Source organism: Symphalangus syndactylus, chromosome 2 (assembly GCF_028878055.3).
Source record: "Symphalangus syndactylus isolate Jambi chromosome 2, NHGRI_mSymSyn1-v2.1_pri, whole genome shotgun sequence".
Lineage (NCBI taxonomy): Eukaryota > Metazoa > Chordata > Mammalia > Primates > Hylobatidae > Symphalangus > Symphalangus syndactylus.
In genome coordinates this window covers 74,755,072-74,779,457 of record NC_072424.2, presented here as the reverse complement: position 1 = coordinate 74,779,457, position 24,386 = coordinate 74,755,072, and the positions used below count along the sequence as shown (strand labels likewise).

Genomic DNA, 24,386 nt, shown 5'->3' with positions numbered 1-24,386 from the left:
TCTAAAGTCGGAGATAAGAAAGTTTTCTACATTATGTTTTGTAATTTCAGAAATGTTTGAATTGCTACATGACTTTTTTGCATGAGTCATAAAAAGAGGAGGAGAGTGGAGTATGTTTTCTTGGCTCAGTCAATAGGCTTGGGTGAGCTCGACAAGTGGGAGGATAAATCTCAGAGAGAATTGCATGGGGGAGGTGGAGGGGAAAAAGGCTGTCAAATCCATCACAGTGACTGAAGTCAAATCCTTCCTTCATCAATCCTAATTTTCCTAATGCACAAAATCTATGATCACATAATGTTATTTTTTTAAAAAGTGTATTCTCGAACCAAGATATTATTGCCCTTTGTGATATCCTGTACTTAAAACTGCTAAATACTATTAGTGAAAATAAAACCATCATGTTTATTTCATGAAGAAACAGACTCAAAGTATATCCTATGATTTCAATAATTGTGTATCACACACAAAAAAATAGACTTGCCCACATAAGGACACATCTACATCACAAAATTTTTCTGTAGGTCTCAGGAATCATCTGATGTCTTGGTTGAATTTTTTATCCACATTATTAAAAACGAAAATATTTCGTCTCTCTGGAGAAATGTCTAGGAATACCAACTATGATGATCTACCAAGCAGAGGATATGAACCAAACCTCAAGTTTGACGTACAAGGTGAAATAACTTTCCCAAGATCACCAATCTAATAAGTGGTAGAACCAGGATTGGAATTCAGGTAAGTCTGACTAAAATTCACACCCCTCATTGTGCCTCTAGCATTAGTAACACAGAATAACTAGACTTCAAGGATTTTCCAGAGAGCAAAAATTCTCACAATTGCCCAGTAACCTACAATAGACAATTTTCTGAAAAATGTTCATTTCTTTTCTGGATCCTCTAAAATCTAGCCTTGGATTCCAGAAAGGCATTTAGCAAAACCAAACGTTTAGGAGCATCATACAATTCATTTCTTTATGCCAAGACCAGAAAGAAGTCCCTCTCAAGGACTCTCTGAAAAGGACACTGTGTAGTATCCTTTTGACATAAGAGTGCAAACTTTGTAATCAAACTGCCTAGTTTCAAATCCCCAGCCACTACCAGTATGACCCTGGACAAGTATTTAATTCCTCTCTGCCTCAGTTTCTTCATGCTATAAAATGTGATTAATATAATACTACTTACCTCACAGCATGTTTATAAGAGTTTAATGAGTCAATATAATTACTAAGAACAATGCAAAGAGCATAAAATCTGTGAAAGTGTTAGTTTTAATCATTATTATGCCAGAGTACCAAAGGCAATATACCTTCCCATCTGTATTCCCAAATTACTATCTCTGTATATATTGAGGTATGCCATCAATAAAAGCATCAGAGAAGTGATGTGATAACCCTGTAAAGATGCTTGGAAGACATTGCTCATGACATTAATCACACAGTGTCCTTTTCATGAGACAGGACAAAAAATCCCTTTTTTGAGAGGGATTTATTTTTGGTCTTAGTATAAAGAAATAAATTGTATTGATGCTCCTAACATGTGGTTGTATCTTATTTATGTTAAAATAAAAACTTTAGACAAATTAAATATAACAGAGTTTATCTCAACAATGAACAATTCATGAATTGGGCATCACTTGGAACCAGAGGAGGTTCAGAGAACTCAGCTGTGTGGTGTGAGCTGCAGGCTTACACAGGCTGAATGCAGAAGCAAAACTAAGAAATTACTTGATTGGCTACAGTTAGGTGTTTGCCTTATTTGGATATGATTGGTGGAAAGTCCCTAGTTAGTGGTTAGTTGATGATTTCAGCTGGTTATGTTTGTTTCCTTTTACTATTAACACTGGTTTCATTTACTTAGATAGGAACCCAAGGTGCTGGAGCCATCTCAGCCTAATGGCCTCGAGAATACATTTCTTTTAACATTTACAAATGCTTTAAATCAAGAAAGTAATCAAGCTGCTTTTTTCACAATGGCTACTAAGGAAGTTTAGAATTAAATATGCGCCCACTCTTAATAAGTATATAGAACCCAATATTTTTCTACAATTCACAGCTCATTTTATGGCCATTCCCTTTGTTTTTCTTTTACCAGTCATTTCTCATTGCTTAACCCTTACACTTTTTTCCCCCTAAGTAACCAGGGTATAAAACAATCAGCCAATCCAGAGGAATAGTAAAGGGAAAGATGGGAATATATGAGCTGTTATCTCATTAGGATCTACTTTAGGGTCTAGTTGGAGCAGGATTGGCACAAATGGCAAAAACATAAGATAAAAATTATAAATTCAGAAGTGGCCTGCCACTACCGCACTTTCTCCCATACTTTGTCCAATTATCAATATTATAAAATAATTATCCAGGCCCCTGTTCCTCACTAAACAATTACAATAATTCCTCACAAAACAATTCCTCACAAAACAATTACAATAATTCCTAGCTCATAGCAGTGAAGTGACAGATTCTTGACTTAAGAATCAACAAGTAATTATTTAGTGGTCACCATATCCAGGCACTTCTAGGTTCTTGGGACATATCAGTGAACAGAACAGACAAAATGCCTGCCCTGTAGAGCTAACTTTCTACACAAGAAGACAGATAATAAACGTGGCAAATAAGTAAGTGATATGGTGTGCCACATGATAATAAGTGCTTTAAAAAACTGAGCAACATAAATGGGATCCAGATGAAGGATTCATGTTAAAAAATTATTTTACCAGAAACTGAAAATAGATATTATATATCTATTCTTAATGGTTAGATTGGTCTAAAAGCAGATATCACTTAAAACAAAATATTTAAAATATTTTTTCCTAAATAAACTCGTATTTTAAATATCTAAAAGCTTACTAATCCTGTTGATAATTCTTTAGTAAAGTGAACATTTTTCCGTGAAACAAGATGAATCTCATCTTGTCATTCGTGTAAACCCTTATATCCCAGCTATTTAAGTAAAAGCTAAGACCCCAGAAAACGTTAAAAACTATCCTTGTATGGCCTTATACCCCACACCCATAACTGCAGAAACTTCAACTACACAAGGAAGACCAGACCCTCAGTTCCAGGGTTTGTCTCACTAACTCTCAAAACCATAATCACCCTGTCAGCCTCCACATTCTCATTATTCCACACTGTCCAACAATGCCAGCCTCTGAATCTACTGATGTTGAAAACCAAAGGGGCCCAGGTTCATGCCAAAAGCACTGAACATGGCTCTAAAGCCTGTGACTCCCCCGGGAAGCCACCACCCACTTCTCTGAAGAAGACACTGCCCAAGAATGCCATTTCCTACAATGACCAAAATTTTAAGTGCCAGTGCTGCCCAACTCACCAATGTTGTGCACTCAGGATCCCATACGGGTTTCAGTAAAACAATGCTTAAAATTTTTTTTCCTACCCTTTTTAAAGCACCCCTCTCTTTCTAGGACTTGGTCTTGAGTCTGAGTAGACTTGGGCAAAGGGACGATTGAGTGGTAGGCACTGTGCTGCGCTTGGAAATAAAACTTTTGCTCTGACACTGGCCCATTGGGCTAGAACTAAGTGTGTGCAGCTTTATTCTCTCCACAAGGTCTGTGATCTCTGAAAGGGCCTGCCCCACAGGCATGCCCCAATCTTAGGGTACAGGCTGGGATTTCTGCTCTAAGGGAGTTGGATGTGGTTTTCCAACTCTTCAAAAGAAGCATGGTTTTGAGTTATGTGGCATCATGGTAAGCAACAGACAGTGTTAGCATTATCCCTGCCATGCACGATCCACAATTAGCATAAAGGGCTGGCACAGCCATGTGCTAGGATTAAATGATGATGTTTAAAAACAACAATAAATAAAAATGAAGTAATGGAAGCTGCATCCAACCTCTCAAGGAAATGCTTCTCAAATTAAAACAAAAATATTTTAAGTAGTTCATGACAAGAGACCTAGAAATTCAGTGCAGCCCATTGGAATTATCTCATAAATGGCAGAAGTCATACACTTTAATCATCTATAAAAATAAAGAGTTGTCAAAGTCATGTTATATTCTTAGAATTATAAATGTAAGAGTAAAGATGATCATTCCTCCAATGAAGAAAAGCTCTGTAAGTCCATGAAAAGCTCTTTTCCTTCCTACCACTGTTTATTCTTCGATGAAGAGTAGATTCAGAAGATTCCACCAAAGAAGACAGTATTTCTTTTATTTTCCCAAGTACAGCAAGGCTGTGGTATACAGTTTACCGTCACTTCACAGATTTGGAAAGTGTTGGGAAGTCACCAACAAATTTCGTCTTCTAACCTCACAACTTATTACTCATGTAACTTGAACAAGTAATATAGCCTTTCTGAGCCAACATTTATTTCTCCATTAAGACAGAGGTAAACCTACATCCCCCACAATACTTTTGTTAAGACTAAATGACATGATGAGTTTGCAAGTACTTCCTAAACTATGAAGTACAATATGAACATACAGCATCATCAAACTCATTCTACTCCCATGGCAGATGGGGCCATGGTAGTAGAATATTAAGTTATTAAGTTACGTTAACGACTTGAGAAATCTAATAAAACTAATTTGTTCCCCACAAACAGCATTCATTAGAACCATATTACATAGGTCTATTGTAAAGAAACTTAAAAACAACTGTTTAAACTAGAGGAAGTCCATCATCCTTGCATAGCATTTTAAGCCAGAATATCTGAATAAAACAAGAACAAATATTTTATTCTTGCCTAGCCTCTTTTAGATAGTGCCTTTTATTCTGATACCTTGAATTCATGCATGCCTCATAGGTAACATTTTAAATTATTTAAACACCAGTTAATATTACTGGTGTCAGCATGATCAGTAATTACAGTCTTAATAATCACAGGCATCTAATTCCAGCTGCTCCCATCTTTGATATAACGATGAGCAACAGCCTGGAGGACAAGAACTGACAGGGAATGAATACAGCTGGGGGTCAAATTAATGCTGGTGGTGAACTAGCTTTCAGTGAGAGGCACATGCTGAAAAATGAGACCACGGGTTGAGAAGGAATTAATGTCCTGAGAGTTTTGTACAAAATAAAATATTTTCTGAACATGAGAACAGCTTTTGAATCTAGATCTGAAGAAGCTGGCTAAATAAATCATACCTCCAACAACCTTCTTTTCAGTAATTATAAAAAGAATGCATCTGCACACTCATTCCCCTGCCAGATACGACTTTTCCCTTCCCCAGATGGCTGGGGCAAGTGTCTGTGCATATGGCAAAAGAAAAAAGCAGGAAGCTCAAAGTGTTTAACTGGAAAAGGAAGCAGTGAAGGCTTATGAAATGTGTTTGTGCGAGGCACTACAGGGCCGCAAAGCCAAAGAAGAGCAACCAGTAAAGACAAGACCTCGGAGACCTGGGTCCTGGTCCCGGCTCTGCTACTAAGGGTTTCGCTGGCCAAGCCAGTTTGTTTCCCTGGGCTTCTGCTTTCTCATACAAAATGTGGAGGAAACCAATTAAATCAGTTTGTGGGAGAGTTCTTTACAGCTGATGTGAAGTTATCCAACATCAGGGGTCAGCAGTAATAAGTAAAACAGGTGTCAGCCTGTGTGTGGGTGAGAAATCTCCTTGGTAGAACAGTATAAAGTTTTTTTTACTCCTTCTTGGAAATAGAAGTAAATATATTACCACCCAGGTCTTATGAATGACACCAAGAGACCAACCCTTTAAGAGCTGGTTCTAGAGGAATATGAACTCTGCATTTACCATACGCCAAATCCATTTTGAGGAAAAGAATAATGGCCCTATCATAGTCCTTTACCCCAGGATAGGTGTTGAGAATGTATGTGTGTATGTATAGGCATGTGTGTGTATGTATGTGTATATATGTGTGTGCATGTGTCTATATGCTGGTATGTGTATGTGTGTATATGTATGTGCATATATGTGTGTGTATGTACAGTGTGTGTGTGTGTGTGTGTGTAGAGGGAGCATGAACAATCCATCTCATTTCTCTTTTCTCTTTTAGCCTACAGTCCCTCCTCTAAATCTCTAGCCCTGAGTGCTTAATTTAATTTTTAACCATGGCATGTGGGCAAGAGAGAGGTGAAACAGGTTGCTACACATTACTCAGGCTTGATCGAAAGCCATTCTGCCGTAAGGAGTGATTCTCTGCAGAATGAGGACAATAAAAAACTAGATATGGAGGTAGAAAGGGAGGTGGTGGCATCAGAATAACCTGGGGAAAGTCTTTTTCAATCTCTCTATGCTTTCTCCCCTCTCTCTTTTTCCTTGAGAATCAAATATGACCCTGAAGGGATATTCTGAATCACACACACACACACACACACACACGCACACACACACCACAGCTGTAGCAAGTCATTGCTACTGATTTCCTGAAGTGGGATAAAAGATTGAGGATTTCAATGCTAATGTCCTTTCCAGCCTTAACACTTTAAGACATAGCTTCTATCATTCATATACTTTCAAATTAAGAAAACACACATAAGATAACCAGAGAACAACAAAAGGCAACTCTCCACAGCTAAATGGCAGATTAGATGAAGATGTCTAGAACAAGGGAAATTATTGCATGGTAGAGCTAATCAGGAATGGTTTCATGGAGGAAATGGGTATTGAGCACAGATGGCTTGATGCACAGATTTTGGACTGAGATTGAGGTGAAGAAGCATGCTGGGCATCTGGCAGGTGCGAGGTGGCAAGAGTAGCTGGAAAGGACGGTGAGGGGGACAGCAGTAGTACCGGGGCAGCACCAGTCTGGGCTGACCCAGACAAGCGGGCTAGCAGATCTTGGGCTGCAAAAGGCAGTGAAGCCTAAGCTAACAAACAGTGACTGTGGAGTAACCGCTGGCTGTAAAGCAGGAGAATGTTAGAGCAACACATGTGCTTCAGGGAACTCTTTCAGATCATGGCCCAGGATAGTTAAGAACAGAGGGTTCTAATGGGGTTCCATAAACAGACCTTACCTAAGTTACTATATATACAATACATATGCCAATCTTTTTGTGCATTCTTTCTCTGAGACCACATTCATACATGCATTTTGCATAGGAATAAGGATCTGGACCATTTATTTGATTCTCAAAAAGTTATGGGACAACCACTTCCTGCACCTGACCCCTCATCCCAATTACACAGAAACAGAGAAAAAGTAAGAGGTCAGAGGAAAGTGTTCCAAATTGTTCTTGGGGGTCTTCTCATTGCTTAGATGGAACAGATCAGTAAAGGACAAATCAGAGAAAAAAAGCAGCTATGTGACACCAACCCAGGTGATCCTTGTGCAGCAGGGAACTCCACAGAGGCTCCTGAGAGGATGCTTTCTCAGGCTCACTTATTCAAGAGATAGTGTAAGAGGGGCTTTCATGGATTACGTGAAGTTGACTACAACATCTAGTCTTACCTCGATTGTTTTTTGGTTATCACATCATATCAAACCTCTTCTGCTTAATAAAATCAATGCTTCTCAGAGCTATCATTTCATTTGACTAAAATGTAAGTCACTCAGGAAACTTATTTAAGAATTAAATCAGATTAAGTATGGCTAATTCTTAATGGGAATAACAGGTTTTTCAGAAAATACATGACAAGTAAGAATCATGATATCTCTTAAATCAAATATCAAAATGAATGTTTGTTTCACCACTTCCTAGAGAGAAGCCTTAGTATTTGATAAGAATATTTCTCAAAGTTAATATTTTTGAAACCAGTGTCAACCCAGGTGGAAAGAACAAAATATACCTTTTTCACTATCTTTATTAAAGTAGTGCTGACTTGAACATGCGAATCATAGAAGTTGTGCCTTTTAAAGCATTTTCAAGGAAATTTATTTTTTAAAATTTCAACCTTGTAAACAAACCCTTGAAAGGTGTATTATTGTTATATCTTTTCTCTCTGCTGTTCTATGAATGTATTCAGGGCATGAAGCGCCTCTCACCTCACTTCTATATACAACATCCAATAAAGTCTGCTAAATGAATGAGTATACAGCATTTAGAGAGTAGGTACGAATCTTACTACAAAGTCTGGTGTGCAAGAAACTGTTCATTTGCCTGTTTTCTGTAGCTCGGCTTATTATCTGTTCTACCAGTTGGGAAGCTCTGCCTTCTTGGGGCTGCTTAAGCAGGGCTATAGTATGGTTCTGGGATTTAATGCAGTAGCATAGTAATGAGGTCTGGGCTGCAGGCTGCCTTTGGTCTCTGAGTCACCACGCATGCTTTATCTTGACCAACATCAAATTCAGTTGCCACTTTCACTCCTCTACATTTTGGATATCAGCAGCATTCCGCATCAGTAAATGCTCTTTCCTTCAATCACACCACTGCATTGGCTTCTAGGATTCCAGTCTCTCCTGGTTTTCTTCCTTCCTCTCTGGCTACACTTGTTTTTTTCTCCTTTTTGCTTATCCCTTTCTACCTAATCATTAAGAGCTACAGTTCCTTGAGATTTAATTGATCTATTCTATCCCTAGGCAATTTCAATCTCAATCAAAAATCATATTATGGGTCCAATGTTTTCTATGACCTCCAAACATACAATAATCTATTTGGTATCTTCATTTCAGCATCCTAAAGACAGCTCAAATTTAATATTGCCATAACCACACAGTTGTATAGATTAGTATTATAACCCATACAAACGGCACCAACATTAATGCAGTTATATGGAATGTTACCTTCACACTTGCAGTTGTATACAATGACACCACCTCCACCTACGCACATGTAGGAGTCATCAGGTTTCTCTTCCCTCACCCTCAATATTCAATCCAGCACCAGGCCCTAAAAATTTTACCTCCTGAGTTGTCCTTCGTCAATTTCTCTCCTTCTCTATTGCCACCTCCCTAGGCTAAGTACTTCTATGACCTTTGATCTGAACCAGATCAATGGACTCCAGTGCCCTCCTATTCTGATTACTGTTCCCCTGTAATCAGATCTCATCTTAGCCTTCCAGTTCCCGCCACTTCATCATTACAATCATTCCTCAATGGCTTCTCAGCATTTCTGATAAAGACAGGTATCTTTATAGGACTGCATGCAGTCCTTCTCTACCCGTCCTCCAGCACATTTACCCCTTCACTGCCCTTGGCTCTCTGCACCCCACTGTACCTTGTTGACACTGTGTTTCCTCCTAGGATTTTTTCCCATTACTTGAAACACTCTCCAACCTCTCCCTTTTGCCTCACTGACGCCTCACATCCTTCAAACCCCCTTAGGGAAGGCTTCCTCATCAACCTCCAGAGCAGGTCAAAGTTCCCCACTTTATACTTTTAACAATGCCATGAACCTCTCCTCCTCAGCATTTATTTCTATTGTAATCTCACTCTTAATTGTGAGATCATGTGATAAATGCTTCCACTAGAGTGTCAGCTCAGAGATGACAAGTTCCTGACTGTCTTCCTCGCCACTGACTCATCAGCCTTTGGCATAATGCCTGACACTTGAGATGCCCAGTAACTGTGTGCTGAATAAGCATTCTTTACAGAGTAAAACAGTATTACTGAGAAAACTGGCAATGCTTTTATAAGCAAAAACACCAATGGCAGCTTTAAGAAGCAATAACAACACAGAATACATCGGTGTTTTCTAACTTTCATCCTGCAATGACAGAATGGCAGGAAGAGGAGAGGGGCGGGTCATGCAAGCCAATAAGGTGTGGCCCATGTCTCATAGCTGTTTGCTAGCTTTAGAGACTGAGTAATGGAAAATGTAGATGGTGGTCAAAAAAGACTGCCTGCATTCACATTACCCTACACTCATAGAGCAGTAATCCTGGGAAGAAAGGCCTGCTGTTCTCAGTGAAAGGGGAGCAGCCATTAGCTTCCTGGGCCCTTGCAGTTCACTTTAGAATATCATAATAGTCAACAACAAAAATGTACTGGGTGCTGACTCTGTGTCAGGCACTAGACAATGAAACTTACGTACATCATTGCATGTGGGTCACATGATTATACTGCAGGGTGGGTGCAACTGTCCCAGAGCACAATACTGGGTTTCAAAGAAATAAGTAACTTTCCCAAGACCAAATAACTCGTATATGAAAGAACCAGGATTCAAGCTTAGGCTCGTCTATTTCCAAATCCATTCCATCTATGTATGCCCTGCTGCTGCTGCTGTTGCTGCTGCTGCTGCTGCTGCTGCTGCTGCTGCTGCTGCTGCTGCTGCTGCTGCTGCTGCAGGAAGAAAGAAAGGAAGCTACAAGCAGCCAAAGCCCACTGGCTGTGGAGGAGGCCAGTGGCTGGTGAACAGTGTGGTCCACAGGCAGCCTTAACACCACTGGTCATCAGGGAGGACCAGAGCAGTCAGAGGCAGCAACAGCAGCACAGAGAATGCTGATGTGGTATCTACAGGACACGAAAAGCATGTGGGAAGGTGGAGCCCAGAAGAGAAGGTGTCCACTGTGGGGCCCAGCCCTGCCCCAGGACCACCTGGCCAGGGACCCCAGGACCCTCTGGCAGGGAACAATAGGGAACCTAGTGGAACTGAAGTCTGGTCCTGATGCTGGTGAGCCTGAACCACACGTTTGTTTGTTTTTTCCACTATGGAATTATCTTGTAACTATAACTTCACTACGCTGGTGGCCAGAGACACCCTTGGTAAATATACAGCAAATTTGGAGCTGTGATGCTTTGAGAATAACAGACTCAGGAAAACATATACAGATAAGTTACTGGATTTCTTCAAATAGTCAACTCCTAGGGGCTTTAAGGGTTTTTCTGTTTGTTTGTTTTAAATTATTCATTACTTGACAAAGAGGCTTAAGAATCAGAAATACATAACACTAAAGGTTGTCAAGGAATCAGTATTTCCTGAGAGTGTGGTTATTTACAGAGTCTGAGAAAGAGACACGGTTCACATTGGGAAGAATTAGAAGGCAGGTGGAGAAATGCTTTTTGAGACCAATCAAGCTGTGGGTATTCAAGGGTTGCCAGAAGTTTTTAGAAAGAAGAGTGACATGATGGAAGCCACATCTGTAAAGATATTAGTGACAGCAGTCCCTAGGAAGGGATGGAAGGATAAAGAAAGTGGCACAGAGAAGCTGCAAGGAAGCTGAAGGCAGAAGGGCAGCTGTGAGGATGGAGGGTAGAGGAGGACACAGGAGGAAGTGGAAGGAGAAGCTGAGAGCTCCTGATGACTGAATATTGAGGCAGGAGTACACATTGATTCCATGTTCTCCTCCATAACTGAATGAAGAAATCATGGAATCATTCATGAATAGAAAACGTGTGAGGAGTCAGCTCATCTCCCTGAGGGGGACAGGGCAGTGGAGGCGCGCCCAAAGAACCTCAGGATTGTTGCCCGACAGACACACATGGATGGAGCACAGGCTCGCCTATATCTCTCTCCCATTTCTGTCCAATTTCCCCATGTCCTGACACTAGTTATCTGCAAATAAGTTCACACACACACAAGAAATATGGTAATATCCAAATTTAACACAAATATTCAGCTCCTTCATCTTTTGGACCACACATGCTAAGCACTAAGCAAATAAGACAAATATGCCAATGTCTAGAAAAGGCAAATATATAGACGTAGAAGCACACCAGAAGTTACCCATGATGGAGAGGGGGTGGGGAATAACTGCAAATGGGCATGAGGGAACATTTTGGGGTGACAGAAATGTTCTAAAACTGGATTGTGTTAGTGGCTACAGAACGCTATACATTTGCTACAAACTACTGAACTGTGCACACTTACAATGGGTGAACTTTAATGATATGTAAGTTTTTCCTCAGTAAAACTGTTTTTTTTTTAATCGATAAGAGCTGTGGGGAAAGAAAATACAGGGTAAGATGAATTGAGAGTGAAGGGGTTGGGGTGGTGGGCAGGTTGCAATTTTAAGCACAGTGATCACAATGGACTTCATTGAGAAAGTGACATTTGAGCAAAGACCTGAAGGAGGTAAGATGGTGGGCCTGGGGGTAGGCAGGAGGCAGGGCATTCCAGGCCGAGGGTATTACCAACGGTGAGACACCAGTTCTAAGGCAGGAATGGGCAAGGCAATGGGAGATAAGAGAGGGATAGATGGTATACAGGGTCTGGTTCTTGGGATGGAAGCTGCTGCAGTTTTAGGCAAAGAAGTATAGCCTCATTCAGGTTTTAAAACAAAATTTTTGGCTGCTGTGTTGAGAAGAGTCTATAGGAGGCAAAGAAGACCTTCTGGGGATCTGCTGCAATGATTTAAGCAACAGGTAATGTTGACTGGGACAAGAATGGTAGTGGGAAGTGGTGACATATGGTCAGATTCTGGGTATACTTTGAAGGTAGAGCCAACAGAATTTCCTGACTGTTTGGATGTAAGTTGTGAGAGGAAGAAGCTAAGGATGTTTCCAAGGTTTGGGTGCTGAACAACCAAAAATGGAGAGGTTCTGGATGAGGTAGCCTTGAAGGAAAAAAAATTGTAAAGCATGTATAGGGAACTATGCTACTATGTTCTATGTGCCAAATCATTTCACATTCTTTGGTTGACTTTTTAAAAGGCATCCTTCACTATAAGGTAGGTTTCCTTCCAATACATTCATTAGTTAAGATACTTTAGAGAAATGAACGGCTATGCAAAATGTAGACATGTCTATTAAAAATCCTGATTCTTAGCATTCTTTATCCTTAGTCATTGGATTGTGGAATATCTCATTTTCTTATAATTTCTTAATTATATTTCTAGTGACATTAGACTTAGCCTGCCTATAAAGGTCCTACTGCTGGCCCCAGCTGACCAACAAAAAGTACAGTGACACCAAAGGCAGTCAGTCACTCCTGAGTGATTCTCTTAAAGGGATAGGCTGAGCTGAGAAAAGGCCCAATCAATGTTGGGATACAGTAATAAAATCCACGTCCTATCACAGAGCAGATTCAAGAAGCACCACATAGAAGGACCAAAATTCAAGGCCAATCTCTCTTAAGATTTATTTCTCCTTAGGAGAAACTGAAGACATGGAGTAGAAAAAGGTCATATTATTGTATAGAGATTTAAATAAATATGTACTGTCATTTCCTGATGTAAAATAGAGATTTTCCTTTCTTTTAATTCTAAATTTACATATATTTTGTTCCTTCTTATTTATTCTGCACATTTGGTCACTGGACTTCTCTATGCAGTCATTATCATTAATACATAAGTTAGAAATACACATTAGACTCAGCAGCTGTGCCCAAGGCTATTACTCCCTATAATTTGGCACAGATGGCCAAAAAGATGATTTTGGCTGGATGGCCCAATGCTAACCACCTAATGAGGCTGCAAGTCCAAAATCAATTGATGATAGACGTGGTTTCACAGTTCGTGTTCCTTCTTTCCTCCCAGACCCCTCCTCTTTTCCTTGACAAAAAAGGCAGAAGAGTCCAACCAAAATCTAATTTGCCAAAGTTCCACAGGCTAGTCCTGAAATGGTCATTCTTCAGGTCAAAAGACTCTTTCTTCAAGTCAAAAATATTATTAAGTATTAAAAAGTTTCCTGCAATAGGAATTAAGCAGGTTTGTACCTAACTCAACATCAGGGAAGCCATCACAATAGTCAATAATAATTAAATTACCACAGACAGGCAAACCTAAGTATGATGTCTGCCTTTCCCTCAGCTAGTCACACACCACAAAATGAATTCTCTTAAAATTACAATTAAGCAACATCCTATCATGCATAACCTTGATCATTTTTGCAGATGTCGGCAATTCATTTATGCCTTCCAAGTTGTCTAATGGCAAGGTTTCTTTTCCTTCTTATCTGTATACTGGTGCTTAACAATTGCCTATCTCCTCAAAATGCCTAATATTCAAAAGCACATTTTGAACCCTCGCAAAAATAAAGATCAAGCTACAATTTGAAACTGTAGCCTCTCTGCTCCTCATATCGTGCTATATCCATACTATCCTGCAGCAGTTCACTACTAACCTGTTAATCAATGACTCATAAGATTTTGTCCACAGTGGAAATGGCATTCTTCAGTTGGCTTACATAATGCCATGTAATCACTATCAATGCTCTAAATCTAAAAAGATATAAAATTTAAAACTATCTAGTTTTATCTTATGCAGAAATGTATGTTATTAATCAACCGAGCTACCATATGGACAACTATGAGGATATTAGCTGCTCTCTGCAGCAATCTGCCTAATTAGTTATACACAAATTTTAGTAGAAAATGATAACTTCTGTGTCAGTAGTAAAGATGTTAATCACACATCAAGACTTCTACCCAGACAGGGCACCTGGTTGGTAGAGAATTGTTTGTGTTGTTTAAATGTCCACTGAGTATCTGGAAAGCACTGACCTCAGAACTGATTTAACTTGCTATTTTTTGTTGTTGTTGTTGAGTGTGAATGACAAGAAAGCTGAGGCCCAGATCCAGATGGCCTGGCTGGTCCTCTGAAGGTAGGAATAAGAAGCAGAGTGTGAGCAGCTCACTGCACTCTAGACCACATCTCCCAAAGTAGACCTATCACCATAATTACTCAATGGGAGTTTCTTAATACACAAATGACTCAGTACTAATGCAGATTCTCACACAGTAAGTATAGAAGATCCAGTAATCTATATTTTCAAAACAACCTCAGGTCATTCTGAGGACTAGCCTTGTTGCAAACCTCTAGAGTGCACGTATTTGCAGGACAGTGGTAAATATATGATTTTCTGACGCAAGGTCCTACAATGCCCAATCAAAAGCAGTATCAGAGCACTCTTAATACAAACAAAGCACTTAACGTATCTAATTTTATCTCATGGATGACAATGTGAGAAAAATGAGATTATTTGTGTTATCCCAATTTATACAGAAGGAGACTTAGGCACAGAGTTCTGAAGTCAAGGTCACTCCTTACAGAGTGAAAACTCAAGGAAACTGATGCCACCTGCTTTTGCTCTCCCAATCCACTTACTGGGTCAACCCCTAGCCTAACCGTAATCCACAGAAGCAATAACTGAGAGATTTTCAGTACTGATCTGTGACTCAAGCCACCATAAATGAGTGCTGCCTAAAGAAAAGGCCTTATTAACCCTGGCACTGTCCTTAGGAGGTCTCAAAACTGGCCAAGAAGGGACACATGGCTGGCTCCTGGGAGATGACCCTTTGTCCCAGCTGAGATACTGGTGGGTGCTATGCCACCACATAGAAAGACTCTCTCCTGAAACTGTCAATATGCTTCCATCCCTGAGGTCAACCATGAGGCTCCAGATATAAAGGGGAGATATGAATCACATCTAAGAACTAAGGAAGTTCTTGAGAACAATGATAATCTGTGTTTCTTAAACACCTTGGTCAACAGTTGGCCACTGAGGTGAAGGGCTCACTTAATGTTGAGAGGCAAGAAGTCTTCTTCCAACCTTGCCTTGTCCCTGCATCCAACAAAGGAGTCTTACACCAATAGCTGCTGACTGAGGCACTCCAAGTTTCCACATGAACAAAGAATGGATGGCAACAGAATTCTGAAGCAATCACAGGATATAAATCTCCCAAAAGAGGTCAAAGTAGAGGAAGCAGAATTCCAAGAATACAGTGCCCAAAAGGAAAAATTCAGTAATCAAGGGACATGTTTTGAGGGGTGTGGGAATTTCATCCCTCACTGGGTCCAAGAGTAAAATATGTCGTTTTCAAAGGTCTTACGTCGGGTTGATGCTCCTGCACAGATAAACCATGTAACTAATTCCTCCTGTCCTAATTCCATGCTAGTGAAATCCTTAACCACTAAACCCTTAACCACTAGGAAAATAATGTGCTGGTCAAAGAATTCCACTCATATCTGCAAACCCCTTGGCAGTTACAGATACAGAATATACTAATATTTGATGTTAAAGCAATTAACAAAATGTAATGACAATAATTAATTGCAGGCTTCTGATGGGTAACATTGATAAAAACAGCATGAAACACAGAAATCAAAAATTGGCAATTTGGTAAAGTACAGTGGCTCAGATCTATAATTCCAGCACTTTGGAAGGCCAAGGTGGAAGAACTGCTTGAGCCCAGGAGCTCTAGACCAGCCAGGGAAACATAGTGAGACACCCATCTCTACAAAAAAATTTTTAAAAATTAGCTGGGTGTGGTGATACACACCTATAGTGCTAACTACATGGGAGACTGAGGTGGTAGGATTGCTTGAGCCCAGGAGATTAAGGCTGCAATGAGCTGACTATACCACTGCACTCCAGCCTGGGTGACAGAGCGACAATCTGTCTCAAAAAAAAAAGGGGGGAAAAAATTGACAACTTTGTGAAACAGTACAAGGTGAGAGAAGGGAAACATCAGAAAACCCTATAGATGACACTAAGACTCACAAATCTTAGGGATTTCAGAAAAAAGTCAAGTTAAATGCTGTATAGAAAGGCCTACGGGCTGTGCATGAGTTTCTTAAATGACTTTTGCTCTATTAGGAGGCCCCATCTGTAGGCGATCTTGAATACCTCCAAGAAATGATAAATAGCTTTGGCCCAAAGCTAAAGAAGATAAGCTATGGCAAAATTAAATCAGATTGTAGGTAATTAATGTTTTCATGAAAAAAAAAAAAACATTGATTCCATATTTCTTTAGGCTTTGAAATCTCAAAAAAAAAAAAACCCAGTCAGTTCTATCAGCTCAAGGACATCAGGCTAGGAAAGACTAGTGAACTTTACGCAGCCAAAGGGGCATCTGATTACATCTACACCACTGCCTATCACAAAACAACATTTTTTAAAAAGAAAGTCTCCTTTCAGAAAATGTCAAGCAGAGTAGATGAGGAAACAAGTGAACGAGAGACTCTATCAAAATAAATCTCCTCCACTCAGATATCCATATTAATTATGAACTTAAATTTCCAAAATAATAACCATAACTATTGCTTAGGGAGTAGTTTAGAATAAACTGGTATCTTCACATTTAGAGCAGGCTTTTTTTTCATAATGATTTTGTAACTTTGCTGGTCTGTGAATGTGATGCAGACACAAGACCTGGCACTGATGTAACCTCGGCTACCGTATTTTTCAGCTGAGAATCTACACCTCACTATAATCAATCTCCATTACAAAACATTTTTTACCATATTCTTGTCTGGAGCAATAAAGAAATGAGTAAAGAATTTTCTGTCTTTAACAATCACAAAACTTGTCTTTCTTATTTTAGGTATCTCAAGTAATGTTACCAACTAGTAAAAATGCATCTGAATTATGAAATTGCACTATATCTTTAGAAATACTGAAATATATAAATATATGCATACATCCATGCCAGGTATAAGCAGAGCATATTTAGCACAAGAAAAAGTATTTTATTTAAGGACGGGTTTTATAATCCATTGTATGATGAAAACAAAGCTTAGCTCGGTCTACGGGATCCTACAATATACTGCTCAGGCTAACTTCCTACAAGTGTGGTGGTAGGCTGCTAGCAGTTCCTGCTGCTGTCTAGGTTCTCCTTAAGCCCATGAGCTGGGGGGTGACTTTGAAAAGAGTCAGGCCATACTAATCTCATGTGCCCTCCTGGGTCGTCAGAAACCCACATGATATTTCAACACAGAAGAAGGAGTTGCTGGTGGGAACAGGGAATGAGTGAGGTCGTGGTGCAGAGAAAAAGAAAAAAACATAGATTTAACTAGAAAGTATTCTGTTCGGGAAGATTTTAATCCTATCTGACTTGAAAGAGAATTTGAGGAGTGTTTTTTTGTTTTTTTTTTTAATCCTGGTGAGCTTTTGACCTTTTCATAAAATTTACATAATTCAGCATGAAGGGAAACTTCTAGTTGTCAAGAAAGATGTGGGCTCTAGAAATTGACCTTGCAGAAAGGCTAGGAGGTCTGTGCCCACCAGGTACTTGATGCTGCCACTCTTAATTCTACAGAGAACACAAGGGGCAGCTCTGTGCTTTTTGCAGATGTGGACCCCTGAAGAGATCCTATGATAGAGCCTAGAGAGCTGCCTGGGTAGGAGGAAACTGACTGACCCTCCCTCCTTTTCCTTGTGACCAGGCCGATGCTCCAGGAGCTGCATAAAAGAGGGAACACTGGCTCGTCAGAGAGAAAAGACATCATTGATTCCAAGCTATGCATCCCTCTCCCTGGGAGAGCCCCCCTAAGCAGCATACTGCATCACTAAAAGCTCCATAGCATAATGAGGGTAGCTCCGCTCCAAGGTCGGCACACCAGATTAAAACATTTTATATGGCTCAGGAAATTTAAATGAATTCCACCGTCATTTTGAGGAAGGCAAAGGAGTGGGGAAAGGGGAGGCAAAGGGAAGGAATTAACAAGTGCTGAGATTTTATTACACACCAACATTGTACTAGAATGTTTCTATGCATATCTTATTTAATCGTAAAACAACTCCATAATCTAAGTAACATAACTCCCATTTTATAGATGAGGAAAATGAGAGCTATAGGGGATATGTAACTGGACTGTGAGTCACAGAACCAAGAAGTATCAGATTTAGTATTCAAATCCAGGCTCCAAGGCTCAGGTTCTTCTGGTTGTGCCATGCTACCTTGCACTTTCAATTGTAGAACTAAAAATCATAAATAATAAGGTTTCTAAGTAATGATTTTAAATGAGGTATCAGAACTTGTGTCATAAAAAATTGCAAAATGCCTCCTCCACTGCTCTATTGTCTGTGCCATTAGCATCAAATATGTTCTCACTGAAGCAATCAGCTAGGATGGGACTTCTTTTTCCATCAATATCTTGTATAACAAACGGGTTGTATCATCTGGGTGGGGAAGGGAGGGGGTAGCCCTGCTTCTAAGTAACTGGTACTGGCTTATCTGGCATGGAAAGTAGAATACATTATGCCTCAAATAAACATGTAGGAAAATGTTGTCAAGAGTCCATGAAAACTGCCAAAGACATTTCTTCTTCATTTAAAAATTATCTTATCAGGTTGGTGACTCCAACCTTGCAAGGGAAGAAGCTATTTTAGACAAATTTACAGCTTTCAATGCTTTTTGCCATATGTAGAACTAATCTGACTCCAAGTCAAGTCTGCAAAACTGTTTTTTTCCTACATAGTTCGTTTAAAAATCTCACCAAAACTTATAGTGCCATATGTCAAAATCAAGTTAAATTAAATACATTAATGCATTGCAATGTGTATACGAAATAGGGAAAGAACAAAAGAAACATGAAGAAAGTTGAGCACTCCACATTGTTCAGCTCCTCTTAGGTAAAGATCTTGACAGGAAGGGCCTGGGAATGAAGGTTCTGATTAGAAATGCCAGGAAAAAGGTGAACAAAATGAATTCCATTTACTAATTCCCAACAAGAGAGAAAGTAAAATGTTCTAGGATAAATTCTTAGTTCTACTCTACAAATTGGAAAACAATTCTGAAATAATAAGCAGTCATATAAGCAGAGAAGGGAAGTAAGACACTGCCTGACACAGAGACATAGCCACATCTATCTCTGCTGTCGCCAAAAAGCCCCTTGCTTATTAAGAAAGATGGGCTCCTTACAGTATCGTTTTTTCATAATATTTTCCATTACTTGCCAAATATATCTGTGAAGAGCAAATCATCATATTGGCTTATATTGTACTTGATAGGAATTAAAATCCCTCCAACTTTAAAGTAAATTCCTGTCATGACAAATATCCCCAGTGCTAGACCCTAGCCATGACGCCTTCTATTTTATTTCATCCTGTTACCTTGTGCTGAACATTCTAACAGGTAGCTCTCCCACCCAGTCACTGAAGATCTAGTACTTAAATGCAAGTCTAACTCCCACTTGCTTGTCACATTTCTTTCATATCTCTACTGATGTAATAAATAAAAACATTGACCCAACCAGGATCAAGATTATAGTACATTTATCTGTCACCAAAGCCTTCTGTCTAGATTTGAGTACAGCTTTTCAAATGGTTAACATACTGCCCACATTTTTCCTTTACTTGTCCCAAACATATGAGACTTCATCAAAAGTATATGCAACCTTAAAATCTGTATCTGTAAGAGCCTCCTTAGCCTCCAAGTCTGACTCTACTAGAAAACAAAAGATTACATCTTTTATCATCTAATTTGCCAGAATCTTTTCCCATTTTTGAAAATCCATATACTTATCCACTCCAAATGAATTCATATAAAATATGTGTATGCTTTTTCTATAGAAAAGTGATATCATGAGAGGAAATTGTGTACCAGCCATCAGACATTAAAAATATAGACACATCATCATGGTTTATGGGTATTTATTGTGTGCCAGTCTCTGTATAGAGAATATAATACTTGGTTTGTCCCTTGCCTTTATATTCAGTCTTTAGAAGAATCAGTACTGCATTCTCCAGATTCTCCTCTATGGCTACAACTCCTCTCCTAGTCTCCTTCCCAAATTTGTCTTCCTCCATCCCGCCCCACCCATCCGCAGTTGCATTTTCTGCTGCACTCCATCTTCCGGACTATAGTTCTTCCACAGCTTTCATCACTCGCTCAGCTACAGTAAGCTCATCAATATCAGGTATCACTAGCATCATCCTCTTAACCCACATTTCCAACAGACTGTCTGGTGGAGACTCCCATCTTTCAATGGCTATAAGGATTTTCATTTAATCATACCCGGCCATCAAGTTCCAGCACTAATCCCCCTGCTACCTAGGGACTGACCTGATCTCCACAATCAGAACATTTAAAAATTTTTCCCTGTGTCTGAGCTTCTATGGAATCTTATATTTCCATTGTAACATTTAACACATAACTCCCTCAAAATCACAATTATGTACATGTCTGTAACCTGCATTAGGTAACAGTTGAGAAGAAGGAATGTGAAGACAGAAGAGCAGCTGAGGTTGCAAGATTTCTTTCATTGCTCCAATTGGACTTCGCAGTCTTAGATTCTCCATCTGTAAAATGGAAATAAGATGCCCACTTTGGCTGGGCACGGTGGCTCACGCCTGTAATCCCAGCACTTTGGGAGGCCGAGGCGGGCGGATCACAAGGTCAGGAGATCGAGACCATCCTGGCTAACACGGTGAAACCCCGTCTCTACTAAAAATACAAAAAATTAGCCGGGCGAGGTGGCGGGCGCCTGTAGTCCCAGCTACTCAGGAGGCTGAGGCAGGAGAATGGCGTGAACCCGGGGGGCGGAGCCTGCAGTGAGCCGAGATCGCGCCACGGCACTCCAGCCTGGGCAACAGCGAGACTCCGTCTCAAAAAAAAAAAAAAAAAAAAAAAAAAAGATGCCCACTTTATAGAGTCATTGTGAAGCCAATATGGAAGTAGCTTGCTCACAGAAGAGCTCGAAAAGTGGACGCTGCCAGGAGCAGTGTGTTTGCTCTGAATCATTGAGGGCAGAGACGATATCTCCATGCACTCAGCCAGGACTTTGTTAGAACATTACTAACACACACCTGCATAGCTCTTTACTCGGGGTGCAACATATTTCCACGAAAGGAAAACTGAAATGGCTTTATTTACTGTTAAGGCATCTTTCCAGAGGGGGATTTTGGAATAAGAGAACCATTAGAAATCGCTGTTCAAATCTTTTGGCTTTTTCTTTTAACTACACCTCTCTGGATCCACCAAAGAGACGATGTAAATAAAATGACACTCCTCTCTGACTATTACCTACTTCACTGAAGTCCACTAGCATCTCTGTAGCTCTACGAGAAACACGAGAAAATGGCAGCTTCTCAAAATGTATTTACCTCACTACAAGATAGTTATTTAAGGAGTAAACATTTTATATACCAGGGTGCTGGGATTTAATGTCTCTGAGTTCCCACTTATGTTTTCGTTCCTTTGGCATCTTGCAGTATTCAGTGGTGGGTTTTACCTAATTACCTAACACTTTAATCAGACATTTTCATTAAAGGCTCAGGATGCTCCATTTGCTGACCAATCCTACGTCTTCCTATAACAAGCACTCAACTGAGTTTTTCTCCACTTCTTGGCCTTATGGCAAGAAAAAAAACATTAAGCCAGGAACATAAGTTCTAAACTATATATGCTTTTGTTTCACCAGATTCAAAAATTCCTATTTTGGAGCACTTCATGCTCTTTTATTTTCTGAGATATAAGACAGAGATCTAGGAAATCTCAAAAAAATTTTGAACCTGTTTATTGAAGAACAAAGGTAGAGCATTTATTAGACTTTAATATTGAAATAAAAAACTGATCACTCACAATGATGGATGTATTTGTTCACATCAGTATTTTGTTAGAGAATAATAACTTACAATTGAGTGAGACCTCAGTAGTTATGGGTTGCTAACTAGCAGGCCACAGGCCAGATACAACCCAGATACATTTTTTAATGTGGTCCTTACAGTTTTTAAAATTAAGGATACCTCATAAAAAAAATCCAGAAGTTTCTGTTTTCCTTAAAAAACTGTCATGTTTTAGAGCCTGGACAGTAACAATCAGCTACAGTGGAGTGGGAGCTGCCTCCTTTACAGTGGTTTGCAAGTTCCAGAGGCCACAGTTCACCCTCCACTCCCTACTCTCTCCCACGCGTCTTCTCTAGGCCTGCTCCACTCCTTTATCTCACTTGTCAGATCCCTGCACACATCAGAAACGCACACACAACTTTTTTTTAAAGGCAAGGAGACTGGATCTAGAAAGGGCTTCCCCATTCACTAGCTGTGACCTTCAGCAAGGTTTGAGTCTTGGGTTCCTCAGCTTTAAATGGAAGGTAATTTGTTGGCCTCAAAGGGTTGTTGTGAGGATTAAAAAAGAAGTATATGAAAAGTGCTTTCTACACTGTAATGTAAGATGTTTGTCATCATCATTCATCTCCCAAAGCTCTGTGAATTGCATAAATCCCCTCTATCTACCTCTGTCATTATTTGGCTTACTTGCTCCTCACATTATTTATTACACTCTCTATGACAGAGTTTAAAATCTAAATTAGAAGAATTTGACTTATTTCCTTGGGTCATTTAACAAGAAGTAGAAAAGATGAACGAATATCAAAGGAAAACAAAATGAATTCTTGAATGCCAGTGGATCTTTACTGGGCCTTTTGTTTGTGATGGAGGCATGAAATTTGTGCAAAGTGTAATTACTGGATTGCTGATGCCTTCAAGTACTGTGTTACAAGTTCACCCAATAGACACCTGAGACCTCAAAACAAAACAAAACTGACAGCCCAGGTATTAGGCTGACCTCTTCCATTGGCCTATCAGTGTTCCAGTAGAGCACCCAGTCCCATCAGAAAAAAAAACAAAAAACAAAAACAACTGCACTTTCATATAAGCTCTAGTAAGTCATGGCACACATTTTATACCTATCTCTATATGTGTATAGAGATAGACAGATGTAAAAATAATCAATAAGATATTTTTTAAAAAACAGAATCTTCTCAGAAATGAGCAGAGGTGCAAAAAACTGCGCTTCAATACTGATGCAGGGGATATAAAAATGCTAGCAAAGATGTATGTCATGAATGCTACCTTCTTACGTTACGAATTCACAGACGTATTCCTGTTCTGGTCAATTTACAATAGAAGCTCATCCTTGTGTGGGGAACCACAATTAAATCATCTACTTTTAATTTAAAATAATCACGACTAAGTGAACTGCAAAATAAAACTGGAAATAGAGGGGAAGAAGGGATCTAAACTGGAGTCAGCTTTCTTTATAAGATCACCAAAATGGGAGTAAATTATGATTCAAGACACAATCCGTTGAAAAATTCATCTGACGAATCCTTTTTAAAGCATACCATATAGTGCAATTACGACTTTTCTTGAAGTTGAATGAAACCGCCACCTGAATACAGATTAACAAATGCCAAATTACGACAAGGTCCTCAGTGTATATTTTATTTTAAATATCAAAATAAATAACGGCATCATTTAAGAAACCAGTTCTTTCAATAGATGTCCCAGGGCTGATGTTTAAGCAAGTCTCCTTGGCAACCAAGGAGCACAGTACATATTGGGCTCGGGGGGGGAGGGAAGAAAGGGGGAGCGACTCCAGGGCTGGCAGCATAAGTAACCTGAGTAGTGGCTGCTCCCGTTAGACGACACGGGCAGAGGCTGCATGGACTGCAAGCCCCTGAAATGTCAACTCCGGGTCTGCCCCCACTTGGCGCACCAGCAGCCTCCCACCCTCTTCCTCGGGTCTGCAGAACAGGTTACAAGGAGAGAGACTGGCTTACCCGATGGGGTGAGCGGTCTGCTGGGTTAGGTGCCAGAGACGGCAGCGTAGGCACCGGCCTCTCCTTGATGCACAATGGCTCTGCTTCGCCCCACGATGCTCAGGTTAAGAGAACCCGCAGTAGCTTCGCTCTGCTGATTCGGGGATGCAGTAGCGAAGACGAGCCTCCTAGCGTGTTTGTGTGTGCGAAAGTGTGTGTGTGTGTGCCTGCGTGCATGTGTGTGCGCGCGAGTGCCTGCGCGCTCCCGAACTGTCGCGCGGGGAAACTGCTCCCTAGTAAATAAAAAGCACTAGCCAGCACTGCAGGTGGCACGTCCCGCTGACTCCGCCCCAGGCGGTCGCGTCAGATTGGAGACGCACCTTGGCACCCCCGAG

The 24,386-nt window shown here is 40.1% G+C and overlaps 1 protein-coding gene across 15 annotated transcripts in view; it reads right to left on the bottom strand.

The window, feature by feature from the left end:
- KLHL32 (kelch like family member 32) overlaps window positions 1–24,382 on the bottom strand; it is a 223,233-nt gene extending 198,851 nt beyond the window's left edge. For 4 of the 15 annotated variants that reach the window (XM_063619656.1, XM_063619659.1, XM_055259399.2 and 1 more), the window contains exon 1: window positions 24,013–24,375. The gene's annotated coding sequence lies outside the window, so the exon portion shown is untranslated. Of the gene's footprint in view, window positions 1–24,012 lie in introns of all 15 variants that reach the window. The other 11 variants (XM_055259409.2, XM_063619696.1, XM_055259420.2 and 8 more) reach the window with 5 other exon arrangements.
- Between the last annotated feature and the right edge of the window lie 4 nt (window positions 24,383–24,386).